The 21,176-nt window shown below is 33.8% G+C and overlaps 1 long non-coding RNA gene across 4 annotated transcripts; it reads right to left on the bottom strand.

The window, feature by feature from the left end:
- Positions 1 to 1,790: 1,790 nt before the first annotated feature.
- Positions 1,791 to 6,592, bottom strand: LOC129896552 (uncharacterized). Of its 4 annotated transcripts, none has more exons than XR_008767991.1 (4): positions 5,491 to 6,592; positions 5,057 to 5,400; positions 4,813 to 4,928; positions 1,791 to 1,965 (listed from the first exon to the last, which is right to left on the bottom strand). It is a non-coding gene; the product is annotated as an uncharacterized LOC129896552 (long non-coding RNA). The 4 variants fall into 4 exon arrangements; XR_008767989.1 differs by having other exon boundaries at positions 5,057 to 5,397; XR_008767988.1 differs by having other exon boundaries at positions 5,057 to 6,592.
- Positions 6,593 to 21,176: the final 14,584 nt, after the last annotated feature.

The raw sequence follows: 21,176 nt of genomic DNA, 5'->3' as shown, positions 1-21,176 counted from the left end.
TGGCGAGCTGGAATTATTGAGGTGGCCGAATTAGATAATCAATTAAGACATAACTCCATACATGCCAATAGTTGCACGATGCTACAGAACCATATATCTTTTTAGGACATTGAGTCGTAATATGGCCAAACCCTTGATATCCATATAAATGGAATGACTTACCAGATGAACTAGAGCATGGATTAGATGATTCAGCAATAAGGGAAGTAGTTAGTGCGATAATGGATAACACATAGAGGAGGAGAGTAGAGTTTCTTTCTACAACATGGAAGCAACTACCATATCTCTATCGGTAGAGCCTTGCGATTCAAGATATTCGATAAAATATGATCAAATTAGGGCCACAGCATCATGAGAAATCAAACTACCCAAGATTATTGATGATCACCATAGATTTTCTTCAAAGTCATGGCAGAGATGGTGGACGACATGCCATGATCTTGTTCCAACCACAATGCCATGAACCCAACATATATAGTATTTTTCAACACAATATTTAGCCTGCTCATAGGTGGCCAGATTCTGTTCCAATTTAAAAAGTCCCTGCCAGGCTGCATTGACAATGGAGATGATGTATGTATGACCACATCTCTGCTATTGTATCCATAACCTTTCAGCGATGTCCAGTGAAACAAAACTCACCATCCAAAGAGAACTTTACCTTGAATAAAGACCCAAAAATAGAACTCTAAGGCAACAAAGTTCTTACTGGTAAGTTTGGTCATCACCAAGTCAAATGAGTAAGAAGAGTTGGAGTCCATCATAAGTAAGAGTAAAGGAACACATGAATAGAAGAAATGCTAAAATAACCAAGAAGACGCAGGGCGCGAAAGTAGGGTCGAAAGGAAAAAATCGAGTAAGAACAGACCTAGACTTCTGATACCACAAAGGAACATGAAATATTGTAATTATTACAATTATATTTATCGAGTAGTACACATCAGAATAGAAAATACATTTATACAACTTAATGATAGTTAAATCTAGCTAATTATGCCTATAATTATATTGCAAACCATGAATCCATTGACAAGGTGAAGAGCAACAAAGAAAGTGACAACAAATTTTGGACTGAATAAGGAACAAATCTCATTGTTTAGTCGATGTTAGGATAACTTTAGTTTATTGGACTTTCAACAAATTGGGTTTGTAGACATTCAAAATGGGCTCTATTCTCTATCAGCTGAATGGAAGCCCAACTTATTTGATCATCCTCACCACAACAAATATGTACAGCATTACACTTGATAAATGACACCCGTAGATAAGATTATTTTCCTTTAGATTATTCTAAAGTAATGATGAGTTGTAATTAGAGTTAGATAGTTAGTTTTCTTTTGAGCATTTAGGCCGTAGAAGATCATATAAAATACAAGCGATTGTACACAGTTGAGATAATTTAGAATATACCGAAAAAAATTTCAAAACCTGTTCTTGAAGATTTTACATGAAAACTAACATGGTATCAAAGCTTTTCTAAGAAAGTTTTTTCTTCTAATCACACTCCACCTTTTTCTTTTTTCGGTCACTATTTTCACTTCCATTCTTTCTTCACAATAGCAAATTGTGACTACTCAAAACCTTCAGCTGTTGGAAAAGCATTTGATGTAGTTGACTTATCTCATCTGTTCTACTTGACTCCCTCAGATTCACCTGGAAATAACCTCATCAACATCATATTTGATGGATCTAGTTATGGTAACTGAAAAAGGGGAGTTTTAACTATTAGGTAAGAACAAGTTATATTTTATTAATGACAAAGAAGAAATACCAAAAGAAAACACACCTCTTTTTGATCACTAGAGAAAATGCAATGACATGGTCACTACTTGGATGTTGAATTCACTAAATAAGGAAATTTCTGAAAGTGTGATATACTGTCTCACTACTTCAAAGTAATGGAATGAACTTCAAGAAAGATATGGACAGCTTGATGGTGCAAAGCTTTTCCAGCTGCAAAGAGACCTAAACAACATGACACAAGGTACTAATGATGTAGCTAGTTATTTTGACAAGCTAAAGAAATTGTGGGATCAGATGAAGGTCTTAAATACCTTCATGACATGTGGTTGTGATTGTAAGTGTGGTTCTAAAACACACAACAATAATATGAATGAAGATATGAAGTTAATGCACTTTTTAATGGGTCTCAATGAGATGTACTTAGGATGTAGAGGGAACATTTTAATGATGAAACCCCTACTATTCATAAATCATGTTTATTCCATTATTTTGCATAAGGAATCTCAAAGAGAAGTAAAATATGGAAATATGGTGTTTCTAGACTCATCAGTTTTTAATGTTGGAAGGTGGCCTGAAGAGAGGGGAAACATTCAACTCAGAGGAAATACACAAATAAAAGGAGGAAATTTTCAAAGTATGTGACAGATAAACAACCTCTATTATTCCATTATTTTGCATAAGGAATCTCAAAGAGAAGTAAAATCTGGAAATATGGTGTTTCTAGACTCATCAGTTTTTAATATTGAAAGGTGGCCTGAAGAGAGGGGAAACATTCAACTCAGAGGAAATACACAAATAAAAGGAGGAAATTTTCAAAGTATGTGACAGATAAACAACCTCTATTGTATTTATTGTAAGAAAACTAACCATGTTAGAGGAAACAGTTATAGACTTATTGAATATCCTGCTGATTTTAAGTTCACAAATAAATCAAAGAAACTAAATTACAATGCAAAAATAAATGCAATTTGTACAATAGAAAATGGGTTGATAGGAACTAAGAGGCAACCAAAATGATGGAGCATCCAGAAAAACCTATGACGAAAAACAGCATATCTGATATTATTCATAAGGGTTTATGAAGAGTCAATGTGAGGAACTGATTCACTTCATAATGGAAAATCCACAGCATCAAGTTCTGAGAATCATTCTGCTAACATGGCTGGTATTGCATCTTCTTTTCATGCTTTCACTTCACATTTTTTTACTCTAACCTCTAATCCCTGGATCATAGATTCATGGGCTTCACAACATATGAGTTATGATAAATCATTATTGCATGATATTAAGTACCTTCCTACATCTGTCTATGTTACTCTTCCTAATTCATACAAAGTCATTATTGATTATTTTGGTATAGTTTTTCTTACTCCCGATCTTCAACTTCATTATGATCTTTATGTTCCTTGTTTTAAGCACAATTTGTTTTCAATCAGCCAATTTTGTCTCCAGAATAATCTCAATGTTCTTTTTACAAAATGTGGTTGCTTTCTTCAGGACCTTACATGCAATAAGAAACAGATTTTTAGTGAAGCTACTGCAGGTCTCTATGTGCTAAAGGCTAACACATCACTTTCTAGTTTCTTTCCTATCACGTCTAATGAGTCTTCTACTTTTCAATCTTCTTTGTTTTTCCCTAAGAGTCATGTACAGTCCAAATATGTAGAGTCTAGAGTAAGATCTTTGTGTATTAATTCAGTGGAGGTTCCTCAAATTTGTATTGATGCTTCAATGAATGCAAAGAATATTTCTTGTAAAAATTTTAGTTCTTAGAAACTTTGGCATTACAGATTGGGGCATCTACCTAACAATTCTATGAAATATATTAAGGAAATTCCTCATTCTTACACACATGATTCTCCTTGTGACATTTGCCTAATGGCAAGACAAAATAAATTACCTTTTTCACGTAGTCAAATCTCTTCCACACATTGTTTAGATCTTATACATATAGACACTTGGGGGCCTTATAGAAATCAAACTTTCAGAGGAGAAAAATACTTTCTAACCATTGTGGATGACTATTCTAGAACTACCTGGACTTTTTTACTCTCGACCAAGTCCAAAGTATTTCCTATTTTACAATCCTTTCTTGCCAATGTTGAAAGACAATTTGAGAGAAAAGTAAAGGTAATCAGGTCAGATAATGCTTATGAACTAGGCTCAGGAGGTTTTCCATCAGATGTTCTTCTCTTACAAGGTATTATTCATCAAACCACATATGTGTCTACCCCACAACAAAATGGGGTAGCTGAAAGAAAGCATAAGCATCTTTTTAAAGTCTGTAGAGCTTTCTTGTATCAATCACATCTACCTTTTAAGTACTGGGGAGAAGCTCTATTGACTGCCACTCACTTGATTAATATTTTTCCTTCTAAGGTTTTAGGAAACATTAATCCTCATGAAAAATTATTCAACAAAAGGCCTACTTATTCACATCTCAAACCTTTTGGTTGTCTATGTTTTGTGTCTACTCTCTCTGCTTATAGGGAAAAGCTTTCTCCTAGATATTTTCCAAGACTATTATTAGGTTATCCGTTTGGGAAGAAAGGGTATAAGATTTTGAGTCTTCAAACTAGACAAGTTCAGGTAAGCAAAAATGTCAAGTTCATTGAATCTATCTTCCCTTTCACCAAATTAGAATCCTTATCCAAATTATTCCCGGGAATTTTTCAATCTAGTGAGGATCCCTTTACAGAACCTAATGATTCCACACCTTTCAAATCTCCTTAAGATACTTCCTCTAATCCTGTATCCAATTTAGATATTGAGTCTATTTCAGCTTCTTCTCCTATTTCCTCTCCTCTTTCAGTTCCTTCTCCTACATGCCCTCAATCACCAATTACACCTCCTATTCATGTGTTACCTCAGCCTGAAAGACTGTGTAGATCCACCAGAGGTACTGTCTTATCTAAACATTTAGATGATTTCATTTGTGATAGTGCTTTCACTATTATTTCTCGTAATCCTGCTTACTTTCCTCTTAATTCCTTTTCATATTCTTTTTTTTGCACTCACAATCATATCATCAATGATTCTATTAATACGATCAAAGAACCAAGATCTTACCTTCAGGCAGTTAAACACCCTAGTTGGAAAGTTGCTGTGGACCTGGAACTCCAAGCTTTAGAATCTAACTCCACTTGAAAAGTGGTACCTTTGCTACCCGAAAAGAAAGCACTACCCTGCAAATGAATTTACAAGGTAAAACTTAAATCCGATGGAATCTTGAAAAGATTAAAGGCTTAAAGGCATGTCTTTTCATGGGGGAGGGGATATACAAAGGGAATTGATTATAATGAGACTTACTCACCTGTGGTAAAAATGACAACAATTCATTGCATTATCAGTATTGTTGTCAAACAAAAGTGGCCATTTTTCCAAGTCGACATCAATAATACCTTTCTCCATGGTGACTTAGATGAAGAGGTCTTCATGCATTTTCCTCCTGGGATGATTTTTCCTTCTCCATCTCATATTTGCAGATTATGTAAAAAAATTTACAGACTTAAACAGGCACCGAGGCAATGGTATGCCCGACTATCGACAACTTTAGGGATGAGAGGTTATACTTCATCATTGAATGATTTCTCCCTCTTTTTCAAATCTTTAGGGTCTCTTATTACTCTTGTCAAAGTCTAAGTTGATGACATCCTGCTAACGGGAAGCAATCAACAAGAAATTGATAAGCTGAAAGTTTTCTTAGATATAGAGTTCAAAATTAAGGATTTGGGAATTGCAAATTACTTTCTTGGAATGGATATTTTATACAATTCGGTAGGGGTCCTTATTACCCAACCCAAATTTTTCCTTGACCTTATTTCTGAATATCAAGAAATAGGCACACGATCTACCTCAACTTCTTTGGATCCCACGATCAAACTCACTGTAGAATCAGGTTCACTTATTCTAAATCCCACTATTTATCATCGTCTTCTAGGTTAGTTGAATTATTTAACCCATACTCGACTTGATCTTTCATACACTATCTAGACCTTGAGCCAATTTATGCAAACTCCTAGGTTTGGACATCTTCAGGCAGCTTATCACACACTTCGCTATTTGAAAAATAATCCCAATCTTGGTTTATTCATGAATTCTTTCTCTTCCTTACAAATTCTTGGGTTTTATGATACCGATTGGGCATCTTGTTCAGACTCCAGATGCTCTGTTAGTGGTTTTTACATCAGTCTTGGAGGCTGTCCAGTTTCATGAAAATCTAGAAAATAAATAGTGATTTCACTTTCTTCAGCAAAGGTAGAGTATTGCTCTTTGAGATGGTTTGTTGCTGAAATCGCTTGTCTTGTAAGATTATTCTCTGATATATATATTTCTCCCTCTCTTTCGATTCCATTGCAGTGTGATAATCAAACATCAATCCACATCACAAAAAATCTAGTCTTTCACGAAAGAACAAAGAACATCGAACTCGATTGCCATTTCGTTCGTGAAAAACTTGTTGATGGTCTCATTTCATTGAACTTCACCCCTTCATCCTCACAAATTGCAAATATTTTCACTAAGACGTTGGTTGGACTTTTACACCGCCATATTTTAGGAAAGTTAGGAGTCCGATCTCCAGACTCCCACCTGAGGGGGGATATTGCAGACCATGAATCCATTGACAAGGTGAAGAAGAAGAAACAAAGTAACAAAAAAAAATTTAGACTGAATGAGGAACAATTCTCATCGTTTAGTCTATGTTTGGACAACTTTAATTTATTGGGCTTTCAGCAAATTGGGTCTGCAGACATTTGAAATGGGCTCTATCCTCTATCAGCTAAATGAAAGCCCAACTTATTTGATCATCCTCACCACAACAAATACGTACAACATTACACTTGATAAATGACACCTCTAGATAAGATTCTTTTCCTTTAGATTGTTCTAGAATAATGATGAGCTATAATTAGAGTTAGTTACATATTTTTCTTTTGAACACTTTAGTCCGTAGAAAATTATATAAAATACAAGTGATTGTATACAGTTGAGGTAATTTGGAATATACATAAAACTTTCCCAAAACTTGTTCTTGGAGATTTCATATGAAATCTAACTTACGCTACAACATATTTATTTATTAATTATACAATAATATCAAGCAAGTCTATATATAAAATAAAGTTGAATATGAAAACGGTGATGTAGCCCTCTCAAACGACTTCAATCCTATTTATCTTTTTGTAGTTTTTTTAATCATTTTTCTAATTTTAAAATACAAAAAAAAGGACTAAAGTATTTAAGACAGTCATATTTAATTCCTTCTTCATCAATAACTATATTTAATTTTTTTACCATTAATGTTATTATTCTCTTTTCCTATAATATTTCTTAATTTCTTCTTTTTCTATTTTTTTCCTAATTTTCATCATTATTGATATTCATATCATTTCCTTATATCACTTCTTTTCCTTTCTTTCTTTCTTTCTTTCTTTCTTTGTTTTTTTTTAATTTAATTTACTCAATTCAAGAAATTTATATCTCTATATATTATAAAAGATATTTTTTAAATCTCTTTTTACAATTTTCTTCCCTAAATCTCATCATTAATGATATTTATAACATTTTCTTATATCACTTTCTTCATTTTTTACTTTTTTATTTATTTATTCAATTCAAGAAATTTATATCTCTATATAATATAAATGTAATTCTTTTATCTTCTTTATTTGTGTTTTTCCTTCTTTGTTTATTTTTAAAGTTTCACATCCATAACTTCTATCTATTAAACTTCTATCTTAATAATATCATTAATTCCACGACTTTTAAGTTTTCATATTCATAACCCCCAACTATTTAATTATAAAATTGAAGATACTTTATGCTATTTCTCCATTTTTTTCAATATAAATTCACAAGTTTTTTGTTTCATGAAATCCGAACTCAAGATTATTTTTTATATTTCATTGTTCTTTGTAGTATTATTCTATTATTTCAAGTTTTTTGTTTCATGAAATTCCAACTCAAGATTATTTTTTATATTTCATTATTCTTTATAGTATTATTATGTTATCAAATTCATGCTTTAACTTGACACGATGAAGAAAACTTTTGAATGTTGATTAATTTGTCAAAGAGTGTGTCGGCCAAGAGCTCCAAAAAGTGGACACTTATTTTATATTCTTATTTTTTATCTTATGATAAAGTCCCAAGGAAGATGTGTGTGTTAAGTCTATATTTTTGTTTAGATGTAAATTATTTATTGTAACTTTGTGTGTAATAATAATAACTACTAACCAAGATTCAATAACACTATTGTAAAAAAACTATTTATGTTTTCTTTAAAGATTTTTCTATTTTGTCCATATAAATTTATAATTTTTTAATTTCATGAAATCCCTACTCAAGATTATCCTTTTTATTTCATATTTGAAGTCCTGTTTTCCTTAATATTATTATTATAGTAAAGCATGACTCAACGAAAAAGGCTCGTAGATGTTGATCAGTTAGTCAGGCGGAGTTTTGACAAGAGCTCACAATTTGTGCATTGATTCATTATTATTTTTTCCATCTATTATGATTGAGATCCTAATGAAGGTATGCGTATTGTGTTCTTTCAATGTAATGTCTTAAGTTTGGAAGGTATGTGCATTTTGTTTGTACCTTCGTTAAACGGAAATTAATTATTGGTAGTGTCAATAATATGTTAATTACTACCAAGGCTCAAACACTACTATTGATAGATTAAAAAAATGAATATATATTTAAATATTAAAATGCGGCCTTTTTATGATAGTTTTTGCGGTTTCGAAGAGTCATTTATGTTTTATTTAAAGATTTTCTTTTTTATATTTATTTAAAAAAATAGTAAAAGAATTAATAATAATAGGTATTGTACACTAATTTTATATTTCTTCTTTAATCTATTTTCTTATGATTAAAATTCTAATGAAGATGCATTTTTCGTACTATCAAAATTTACTGGTAAGTAGAATGGAGGAAGGAAAAGAGAAAAAGAAGAAAAAAATAATTAATAAAATATAAAACAAATACTACAATAAAGGATAGAGACAAAATTAAACATACGAGTATTTATTTAGATAATAGTAAAAAATATAAAAGATAAAACAACAAAAATGAGTGGACAAAATCGACTCTTTTCGTTGCCTAAGAATCTTATTTTTATTTTATTTTTTACTATAATTCTATTTTCTAATTATTATTATTATTATTATTATTATTATTATTATTATTATTATTATTATTATTATTATTATTATTATTATTATTATTATTATTCAATGTGTTAATTACTATCCCTGCATTCGTTTATATTCTTTATTGTAAACACTTAAATGTCTTAAAATGTTCTAGTTTACTTATTCCTATTGTTTTTCGGTAAAATTTAAAAGATTAAATATTTACTATTTTGACCTTTCATTTCCTCCGTGAAGAATAAAAATATCTTAAAATAATTGATAGTCATGATATTATTTAGGTATTCATGTTGTAGTCTTACAAATAAAGACATTGTAAGACTGTGTAGAAATGATCATATTAGAGTAATTATATTTTTGGTACGTACTTCTTATATTTATGTTTTAGTTTGACTTGAATAATAAAATAATTTTTATTGAATGGTGATCGATTTGTGGGAATGAATGTAGACAAAAGTTTGAAAATTTGTGCCTTAATTTCGTATTTTTTTCTCGTATTTGTGTAATGATTAAGTTCATAAGAATGATGTTGCATAATTTATTTAGTTATTTATTTATTGCATGATCTCTCCATAATTTTTTTGTTATATTTTATACGAATTATTTTTATTATCGTAAGTTTATAATTTTTTTGGGCCCAAAATATCAACTTATGACTTTGTTGGGAGTCATATAATTACTATCCAATTTTTCTTTATGAAATAAATTATACATCTATATATATATATATATATATATATATATATATATATATATATATATGCATATATATAAAAAAAATTAACCGCGCGAAGCGCAGATAAATTCACTAGTTAATATAATATTTCAATATGACTTGCGACTTAGCCCATCCACTAAGAGGCTGTTTGGCATTACTGTTAAAAAATGCTTAATTTTAGAAGCAATTTTTTTTAAATGGCTTATTAGAAAAGTGTTTTTGAAAAAAAAAATTGTGTTTGACTAATTTATTTGAAAAGTGCTTTTGATAAGAATATTATGTTTGGCTAATCTTTTTAAAAAAATTCTTTTGAGAGTCAAATTACGAAAAAGGACAAGTATCAATGCACTTCTAATATTAAGATTATTATATAAAAATAAATTATTTAAACATTTATTACAAAATTTTTAATTAAATTTTTAATTTTATTAAATTAAAATTTATATATTCAAATTTTAAATCAATATTATACATAAATAAATAAAAATTAAATATTGATATAATATTAACATAATATTTAAATATAATTAAAATATCAAGCAAAATAAATTTAAAAATCATTCTACAAATTAAATCATAACATATAAAAATTCACCACACTAATATTTACCATTATGCTTCACCTTCCATCTCAATTTTTAATGCTATATATGTCTCCCAGCTTCTCCATGATCTTTTCTCTTAATGTCATGTTTAGGGGTGGCAAATGAGCGGGTCGAATCGAATATGGGTTGGTCAAAAATAAATCAGTGAAAACGGATAAAATATTCAACTTCATCCATATTTGATATGGATAAAAATGGGGAAATCCAATGAAAATATGGATACCCTTATTCTCCATTGTTTCTTATTATGTAAAGAAATAATTACTTCAGATTACAAGAGTTTTTCCTTATTCTTTTTCTCCTTTTAGAGTGTGTTTGGTACGAAGGAAAATATTTTTATGTTATTTTAGAATTTATTTTTTGGAAAATGAGTAGTCCTGAGTGAAGGTTGGGAGGTCAAAATTCGAGTCAGGATCGGAAGTCGGGTCAAGGTTGAGTTGAGTTCGGATCCCAAGTCTGGACAGTTTCTGGTGAGGCTTAAGAAAAGTTGTGAAAAATATTTCCTGATTTAAGAAAAGTTTTGAATTTTTCCCCTTATTTTATGTATGGAAGTCATTTTTTTCTTAAACTATAAAAAAATAAATTCACTTGAAAATAATTTTTAAAATATGTGTACTTTTAAGAGGCTCATATACCCTTACATACTTTAAGGAGAGGGCAATTGGTTGATACTCATAAATTATCCATATATTTTATGATGGATGATATGGATCAATCCATATTTCACCTATTTTTAACTGTTTGGATAACCAACCCTTCTATGTGACATTTTTTTTGCTTATGAAACGGAAGGATTTTATTTAATTAGTAGAAGGTTCATCCATACAAAGGTGGAACTAATCTAGTATGAGTAATTTCAGATGCATCTCTATCGAGAGCGTTTTTTACAATAGAAGAAGATGCTTCAAAATAAGGGGCTGATTAATGGCCAAACGTGGATCCTTCGCTTTTCTTTCATAATTTGCTAGTAAATCTGCTATGATGTTAGCCTTCCTTGGGGTGTGCTTCAGTGGAGGACCTTCCCATTGTAAGAGTAGTGACCTGCAATCAGCGTAAATGTGTGAGTAGGAGAGATTATTACTATATAGGGTGTTTAGAAGTACCTGAGAGTCAATTTCCACTATGGAAAGCTTAATGTTTTTTATATTTTGCTATGGACAATCCATGGAGCAATGCTAGAAGTTATGCATGAAGGACATTCTGGCTTTTAACTTTGCATGAAAACCCACAACCCATTTTCCTAGATGATCGCTTATTACCTTTCCTGTTCCACTGTTTGTAGACTATATTTCATAGGAACCATCAATATTTAATTTAAATTCCTCTTCAGGTGGCCTGTGCCATGGTACAGTAGTCTTGTGTCTCGAAAGCTTTGTAAGGGGGGAGGGTGAGTTAGATAGATGATAATATTCAATTGCTTGGAAGGAAATATTATGGAAAGTGCTAGAGTCTGTGGTTATATTTTTGTTTTTGAATAGTTTATGATTTTCTATTTTTCCATTCATTCCAAAGAATGATTGGACTAAGAATCGCAGTGGGCACAATGTGGTGGTCGTTTATATAAGTGTATGTCTTAGCGTTACAGAGATGGTATATGGTGGTAATTAGATTTTGTTTATCAAGTCTTATATTAAATTATTTCCAGATGTATTTTGCATCCGGACAATTTATAAAATTATGATTTACATTTTCAGCTGTGTTTGGGCATGAAATGCAATCTCGAGATAGCGCGATATTTTTAGTATATAGCGCTATTGTTTTTGGGAGTTTTTCAGTTACAAGCAACCATATGAAGAATTTTATTTTGTTAATTACCGTATTTTCCACACCCAATCATGTATTTGATTTGTATTAGTAATAGTCTTATTAATCGACGATAGGTACATTATGTAAGCACTTTTAGTGTTGAAGTTTCCATGAATACTTTGGTTCCAGAACAACTTATCTTTTTATGAGGGAAAGTTTGAATATATGTGTTCAGGATGGAGGATCGAATATCATTAGGGATGTCGAAAGATAAATTGGAGAAGTCGCAAGTGTTGTTGGTAAGTAAATTGCTCACTAACAACTTATTTTTAGATTCGTGGATAGGACCTTGGATTACTTGTCTTAGTGATTATGACGCTTCAATCCATTTATTTTTCCATAGAAGGATGTTATGCCCATCTCCAATGTTCCACGAAATACATGTGAAGAATAGTGAAAAGGAACTAACAAGGCTTTTCCAAATGTGTGAGTCATAAGAATAGCTTTTGTAGTTGGGCATTTGTCCCCTATATGTATATTTGTTGGCAAGTACCTTAGCCCATAGTTGACTTTTGGTTTTTAAGAATCTCCAATTTAAGCTTGCTAAGAGTGCAAAATTTTTTCCACTGATTTTTTGTATTCCCAATCTTCCTGAGGAAATAGGAGTAGTTACAAGGTCCCAATTAGCTAGGTGTAATTTTTTCTTGTCCGTGGTAGATTCCCAAAGAAAATTTCTTTGGATACGGTCTATAATGTTTCGGGTTTTTTTAGGGATTAAGTTACACTGCATATCATAGGTTGGGATCGAGGCTAGCACCGATTTGATGAGGGTTGTTCTATCTGCTAAGGATAGAAACTTGATTTCTAATCGCTCAACTTATTATTCATATAGGCAATAATGTATTGATAATCCGAGCTCTTGGGGTGATAATTTGTTATCGAAAAGCCAATATATTTTCCTATTTTCTCTCGTTGTCGAATGTTCAGTGTAGTAGACAAGTTGTTTCTATTTGATAAACTAACATTTGCAGAGAATATAATTGAAGATTTATTAAAATTTATTTTTTGACCCGAATGATTGGAAAGGGTACTGAATATGTGAATGATGGAATTGGCGTTGGTTATATCTGCTTTTGCTAGTAAGATTATGTCATCAACAAATAATAGATGGGATAGAGGAGTACCGATTCTGTTAGTTTTTATCGGTTGCCAATGACGCTCTTGAATGGCAAAGTTCATGAGTCTTGATAACGATTCCATACAGATTATGAAAATGTATGGCGGTAGTGGATCTCCTTGCCTAATTGCTCTAGACGGTAGAAAGTAGTCCGTAGGTTTACCATTTACTAGTATAGAAATAGAGAATGAGGATATGCAGGACATGATGAGATCAATAATATTTTTGGAAAATTGAGAATTGTAAGTGATTGTTTAATAAAGGACCATTCTAGCCTATCGAAAGCTTTTTCCCAATCTATTGTTAGTAACATTTTCCCAAATTTTCCTTTTGATTTTCGGAAAGAGTGGATTGTTTCTTGAACAATAATGGTGTTATCTACAGCCCTTCTTCCAGGGATGAAGCTACATTGCTGGGGGCTTATAATACTATCGAGGTATGGTCTAATTCTATTGACTATAATTTTTGTGATGGTTTTATAGATGGTGTTACAGAGGCTAATAGGTCTATAATTGATAAAATAAGAAATCTCTACACTCGAATATCTTGTCTTTTTTACATAATTTCTTATTTGCTTTGATTTTACAACAATAGTAAGATGTAGTCAAAGCTATATTTGTTTGACTTGAGGAAACGAAATGACGTTCTTTAAACTTTGGGCTTCAAATCATGTCATAGTCCTCTTAAACAACATCCAGCAATCACATTTGATTAGAGAGAGAAGTAAAGGTTAACCGACTGAAGAATTATGAATATTGTTCAGAGAATTGAACCAGTAAAGATAGAAGAGAGAATTTTGGAGGAAGATATTTCATTTAATTGAAAGTGTAGCTCATTATGCAAGCTTTTATACACACTCGATTACATACACACACTTTACATGTGATCCCTTCTAACTAACTTTGCACACACACTGAGATGACAGCTCAGCAGTACTAACAACTTGACTCTAAGCTATTCACTCAGGCTAAATAACTAACTGCCTTAGGCCAATTAACTAACTGCTTCATTATCTCCAATACTCCCCCTCAAGCTAGATCTTGTGTATACATCAAACCCTCCAAGCTTGCTCATTAAGAGATGATGTTTTGCTGCTCCTAGGCCCTTTGTGAGGACATCTTCTAGTTGCTCTTTGGTGTAAATATATTCTCTCTAGATTAGTCCACTCTTGATTTGTTTCCTTACAAAGTGGCAATCAATTCCAATGTGTTTGGTTCTCTCATGGAATATGGGATTGACACTAATCTGAATAGATGCCTTACTGTCACAATGTAGCTTTACAGGTGTATTAATGGTCACAATCAGCTCTTTTAAGACACCTACTAGCCATATAATTTCTGAAACTGCAGCTACCATGCTTCTATACTCAGCTTCTGCTCACAGTATGTTGTTTCTTTGACTTTCATGATATGAGAGAGCTTCCCAGTTTCACTATATAACCAGTCATTGACCTCCTAGTATTGGGACAAGATGCCCAGTCTAAATCACAAAATCACTCCAGTTGTGTACTAGGATTGTTACTTAATAGTATTCCCTTTCCTGGACATCCTTTAATGTAAATTAAGATTTATCTAAGAAACTCCTACTTAGTAGATATTTTTATGTAGTAACCAAGTCTTTTATTTAAAACTTAGTGGTGGTTAGTTGTCCACAATAAGTGGTGGTTAGTTGGCCACAAAGAGTGGTGGTTAGTTGGCCACAAAGAGTGGTGGATAGTTGGCCACATATGTATTGTGTGAGTTTTTTTTTCTGCTTGTTTTGTGGTTTGTAGTCCTCATACACACACTATATATATGTGTGTGTAGCCTATGCAATTATCAATCTAAGAAATAAGAAGAATACTTAAAATATTTCAGCTTTCTCTTCTTCTTCCCTGCAGTTTTGTAGCAATTTACAGCTACATTTTAATTGCTTCAACTTTCTGTTTTCTAATCCTTTTTCCCCTTCTTGTAACATGGTATCAGAGCTCATTTCTTACGGGATCTGAATTTGTTTTTTTGTTGATTGGCTCATCTTTTTTTAAGCTTTTTTTCTTGGATCTGTTTGATAGAAAACATGGCACCAGAAAATCAACCAACGACGGGTCCTCCGATTTTTTCTGGCGATAATTATCATATTTGGGCCATTAAAATGAAGGCCTATTTGAAGGCTCTCAACTTGTGGGATGTCATTGAGAGAGGAGAACCTGTTGTCCAGCCATTGAGAGACAACCCAACTCTCAATGATATAAAAAAGTATGATGAGTTGGTGACTAAATCACCAAGAGCTCTCACTTGCATATATTCCAGCCTTACGGAAGTGATGTTTACAAGGATTATGGCTTGTGAGACAGCCAAAGAAGCCTGTGATAAGCTAAAGGAGGAGTTTGAAGGCAGCAACAGAGTTAAGTCCGTTAAGGTCTTAGCTTTGAAGAGGGAGTTTGTGCTCTTGAAGATGAAGGATTCGGATAGTGTGAAAGAGTACTCTTCCAAACTGATGGATATTGTGAACCAAATAAGGATACTTGGTGAAAACTTTCCAGACGAGAAGGTTGTAGAGAAGATCATGGTCAGCCTTCCGGACAAGTTTGAATCAAAAATCTCAGCTATTGAAGAGTCTTGTGACTTGACTACTCTTTCAATAGCTGAGCTGATCTCTAAATTGCAAATCCAAGAGCAACGGGTAACCATGAGAAGCGAAGGGACAGTCGAAGATGCCTTTCAAGTAAGGCATAAATTCAGGCAACAAAAGGAAGAAAAAAAAAGTCTCTTTAGACCACTCTGGAGAGGTGAAATCTGGTGGATACCAAGGTGAATCGTCGAGGAGAGGTAAATTTCCACCTTGTGGTATTTGTAAGAAGACAAACCACTTGGAGAAGAATTGTTGGCAGAAGTCCAAGAGGTCCCTTATTCAATGCAGATATTGCAAGAAATATGGGCACATTGAGAAGTATTGCAGGCAAAAGCAAACTCAAAGTGGTCAGTCTTCCCAACGAGTAAATTTTGCGGAAGATCACCAAGTTGAAAAAACAGAGGAGGAGGTATTCATGGCTTCGCACACATCACATGTTGATCGATGCAATTGGTATGTCGATAGTGCGTGCACAAGGCACATGGCAATTGATGAAAATCTGTTTGTTAGCTTGGACAAGTCTGATAGGACCAAAGTGAAGCTTGGAAATGGTGCACTGGTGCAAGCTCAAGGTAGAGGGTCCGTAAAATTTCCTGTGGATGAAGGTATGAAAATCATAAATGATGTTCTTTATGTGCCAAGCTTAACTCAAAACTTGTTGAGTGTTGCTCAGTTACTTCATAATAATTACTCACTTACTTTTAAGGATAAAAAATGTGTCATTTATGATCCTAAAGGTTGTGAAGTAGCTAAAATTAGCATGATTGGCAATTCCTTTCCAATTTCATGCTATTCTGCTGAAAGTTGCTCTTTCAATGTTGAAATGAGTGATACTTGGCTTTGGCACAAAAGATTCGGTCATTACAACCTTAGTTCATTGGTGTATATGCAATCCAAGGGTATGGTGCTTGATGTACCCAAAATTGACATGTGCCGAGATGTTTATGAGTCATGTCAACTTGGTAAATTGCATAGACGATCCTTTCCTAAAGGAAGTCTTTGGAGGGCGAAGGAAAAGCTAGAGTTGGTTCATACAGATATATGTGGACCAATGAGGACGTCTTCTTTGAGTAGGAATAAATATTTTATTCTCTTTATAGATGACCTTACTCGAATGACATGGGTCTTTTTTCTAAGTAGCAAAGTTCAGGTGTTCTCTATTTTCAAAGAATTCAAGGCTATGGTAGAAATGGAGAGTGGCTGCCGGTTGAAGTATATCAGGTCAGATAATGGAACTGAATATACTTCACATCAGTTCAGCAAGTATTGTAAAGACTTAGGTATTCAACAACAATTCACTGTAAGCTACACTCCAGAACAGAACGGGGTTTCTGAGAGGAAGAACAGAACAGTGATGGAGATGGCAAGATGCATGCTGGCAGAAAAGAAGATGCCTAAATATTTTTGGGCTGAGGCAGTCAATACTGCAGTCTATTTGCTGAACAGGTTACCAACTAGAGCACTCCAAGACATGACACCATTTGAAGCATGGAGGGGTATAAAGCCATCTGCTAGACACTTAAAAGTCTTTGGTTCAGTCTGCTATGCACATGTTCCAGATGCTAAAAGAGGCAAATTGGATAACAAGGCAGAACTCTGTATTTTGTTGGGGTATAGCACAGTTGCAAAAGGGTACAAAGTGTATAATGTTCGTACGAAGAAGGTGCTTATCAGTAGAGATCTTGCGGTGGACGAGTCTAGCCACTATGATTGGGATCGAGATATTGTTGTGAAGAACCAAGATGGGAGCACCTCAGTTGCAGCTCAAAGTCCGCGGACGAGTGATATTTCTTCCAGTCCTATTACTGGAGCAGGACACCTTTCAAATGTTGAATTGACAACTGATTCTCCAGTTTTGAAGACCAGGTCACTAGCTGAAGTTTATGAGCAATGCAATTTTGCTCTTGTGGAACCATCTTCCTTTGAAGAAGCAGTAAGTCATGAAGCTTGGATTTCCGCAATGGAGGAGGAGCTTGCCATGATTAATAAAAATGATACGTGGGAGCTGGTTGATAGGCCCGAACAAAAGAACATTATTGGTGTTAAATGGGTCTATAGAACGAAGTTCAATCCAGATGGATCCATCTTCAAACATAAATCCAGGCTTGTAGTTAAAGGCTATTCCCAGCAGCCTGGAGTGGACTTTGGAGATACGTTTGCACCTGTTGCGAGGCATGAAACAGTAAGATTTCTAATTGCTCTTCCAGCACAGTACAAATGGAAAATCTATCATTTAGATGTCAAATCTGCATTTCTAAATGAATTTCTTGAAGAAGATATTTATGTTGAACAACCTGAAGGTTTTATAGTTGCAGGTGAAGAAGACAAGGTGTATAAGCTTAAAAAGGCTCTCTACGGTCTTAAACAAGCTCCGAGAGCTTGGTACAGTAGGCTGGATACTCATTTGTTGTCTCAAGGCTTCAACCGAAGCCTAAATGAGCCTACTTTATACTTCAAAAGGCAAGCTGATGGAAAGCTAATTGTGATATCCGTTTATGTTGATGATTTGATGATCACAGGTGAAGATTCTCTTGCGGTTCAAGAAGTTAAAAATGCGATGCTAAAAGCTTTTGAAATGTCTGATCTAGGGGAGATGAAGTTCTTCCTGGGAATAGAAATTTCTCAATCTTCTGAAGGAATTTTCTTGTTCCAAAAGAGGTATGCCCTGAATCTCTTAAACAGGTTCAAGCTTGATAAGTGCAAACCTGTTGCAACTCCACTTGTTGTGAATGAAAAGTTAATAAAGGATGATGGAGAAGAACGGGCAGATTCAAAACTTTATAGGAGCCTTATTGGAAGCGTGTTATATCTGACTGCTACCAGGCCAGATGTGATGTTTGCAGCTAGTCTACTGTCCCGATATATGCAATGTCCCAGCACCAAGCATCTTGGAGCTGCTAAAAGGGTGTTGAGGTATATTAGAGGGACAACTGATTATGGCATTTGGTATAGAAGTGTGGAGAATGGATCTCTTATTGGCTATTCAGATAGCGATTGGGGTGGATGTGTGGATGATTACAAAAGCACATCTGGTTACTCCTTTTCATTTGGTTCAGGCATTTTTTCTTGGAGCACAAAGAAGCAAGATATCGTAGCTCAATCTTCAGCAGAAGCCGAGTATGTGGCAGCTGCATCTGCTACAAATCAAGGAATTTGGTTGAGAAAAATCTTGTTTGAATTAGATCTTTTGCCAAAAGAACCAACAGTGATCTATGTAGACAATAAATCAGCCATTGCTATGGCTAAAAATCCAGTGCAACATGGAAGGACGAAGCATATCAACATCAGATTCCATGCTTTGCGAGATGCCGAGAAGAATGGGGAAGTTAAGCTGGTGCATTGCAGAAGTGAAGAACAACAAGCCGATATTCTAACCAAGGCTCTTCCCACCAATAAGTTTGAGTTTCAAAGGTCGTTGCAGGGAGTTTCAATGAAAAATCTTAAGGAGGAGTGTTAGGAAATTAAGATTTATCTAAGAAACTCCTACTTAGTAGATATTTTTATGTAGTAACCAAGTCTTTTATTTAAAACTTAGTGGTGGTTAGTTGGCCACAATAAGTGGTGGTTAGTTGGCCACAAAGAGTGGTGGTTAGTTGGCCACAAAGAGTGGTAGATAGTTGGCCACATATGTATTGTGTGAGTTTTTTTTCCTGCTTGTTTTGTGGTTTGTAGTCCTCATACACACACTATATATATGTGTGTGTAGCCTATTCAATTATCAATCTAAGAAATAAGAAGAATACTTAAAATATTTCAGCTTTCTCTTCTTCTTCCCTGCAGTTTTGTAGCAATTTACAGCTACATTTTAATTGCTTCAACTTTCTGTTTTCTAATCCTTTTTCCCCTTCTTGTAACAGCTTCCCAGTTTCACTATATAACCAGTCATTGACCTCCTAGTATTGGGACAAGATGCCCAGTCTAAATCACAAACCTGCTTCCCAATGAGAGTATTTAGGCCTTTGCATGAACTATGATAGCACCTGTAATGCAAAACTTATGTCAGGTCTTGTTGTGGTTAGATATAGTAATCTCCCAATATGTCTTTGATAAGTTGTAATGTCTTTAAACAAGGGATCATCTATTTTTCCAGTGAGTTCATCATACTCAACTGTGGTGAACTTTTTGTTAGGCTCTAGAGGTATAGTTGTTGGTTTAGCACTATTTAGACCTGATTCAGATATCAGTTCCAAAGCATATTTCCTTTGACTAAGCGATATGCATGTCTTAGATCTCAGCAACTCAATCCCCAAAAAATACTTAAGATCCCTAAGATACTTCATGCTGAAGTTACTATGTAGTATCTCCTTTTAAGTCTTGAATTAGCTCATTGTTGTTGCCTGTGATTAGTATATCATCCACATAGATCAAGACTACTACTATCTCAGCCTCTTTCTTCTTAGTGAATAGCGAGTGATCATAAGGACTTTGTGTATATCCTGCCTCAACTAGAGCCTCAGTTATCTTGAGGTTCCATTGTCTAGATACTTGTTTTAGTTCATATAAGGATTTAAGAAGTTTGCTTACTTTGTGCTCCCCCTACCTCTAGATTCCCTGAGGCAACTGCATGTAAACTTCCTCAGACAAGTCACCTTGCAAAAAAGCATTATGATCATCCATCTAAAATAAAGGCCAATTATGTGATGTTGCAACTCCAATGATAGTTCTCACAGTAACCATTTTGGCCACTTGTGAGAAAGTCTCATGGTAATCCAATCCTTCTTGTTGATTGTAACACTTAGCTACTTGTCTTTCCTTGTATCTTTTCACTTCACCATTTGCTTTGTGCTTTATCTTGTAAACTCATTTTGATCCAATGGCTTGCTTCCCAATAGACAAGTCCACTATGATCTAGGTTTGATTCTTTTCCAAAGCTTGCACCTCAACTTGCATATCATCAATCCAGTGTTGTGAAGTGGATGCTTCTTTGAAGGATGAAGGCTCCACAGCCACAGAAAAAACACTTACATAAGACTGGTAAGTAGTATTCAGGTTAGAGTAAGAGAGGAAATTGAAATAGGATACAAGCATGTAGAGTTGGTTTTGTGTGGTACTACATAATCCTTGTGCCATAAAGGTGGCCTAGGAGCTCTTCTAGGCCTGCTAGCTTCTTCAGGTGGTGCTACAAATTCAACATCTTCTGCAGACTCCATAACTTCATTGGCTTCATTATCTACAACAGCATATGTAGGACAACTTTCACCAGGATCCAAATCAATTGGTACTACTTCATTAGCTGGGATTTCTTCAACTGTGGATTCAATAGATGCAGTGAGATGGACATCATATGTGTCATGATCAACCTCTTTCTCACAATTATACTCAGGATCAGAAAATAAATTATCTTCATTATGATTTGGGATCAGCATGTCTAAGGGGACAACAGTGTTTTCCTTGAAAATAAAGACATGCTCCAAGAAAGT

The sequence above is a fragment of the Solanum dulcamara genome, chromosome 7, assembly GCF_947179165.1.
Source record: "Solanum dulcamara chromosome 7, daSolDulc1.2, whole genome shotgun sequence".
Lineage (NCBI taxonomy): Eukaryota > Viridiplantae > Streptophyta > Magnoliopsida > Solanales > Solanaceae > Solanum > Solanum dulcamara.
The sequence above is the reverse complement of the archived record's forward strand: the minus strand, read 5'-3'. Positions and strand labels throughout refer to the sequence as shown.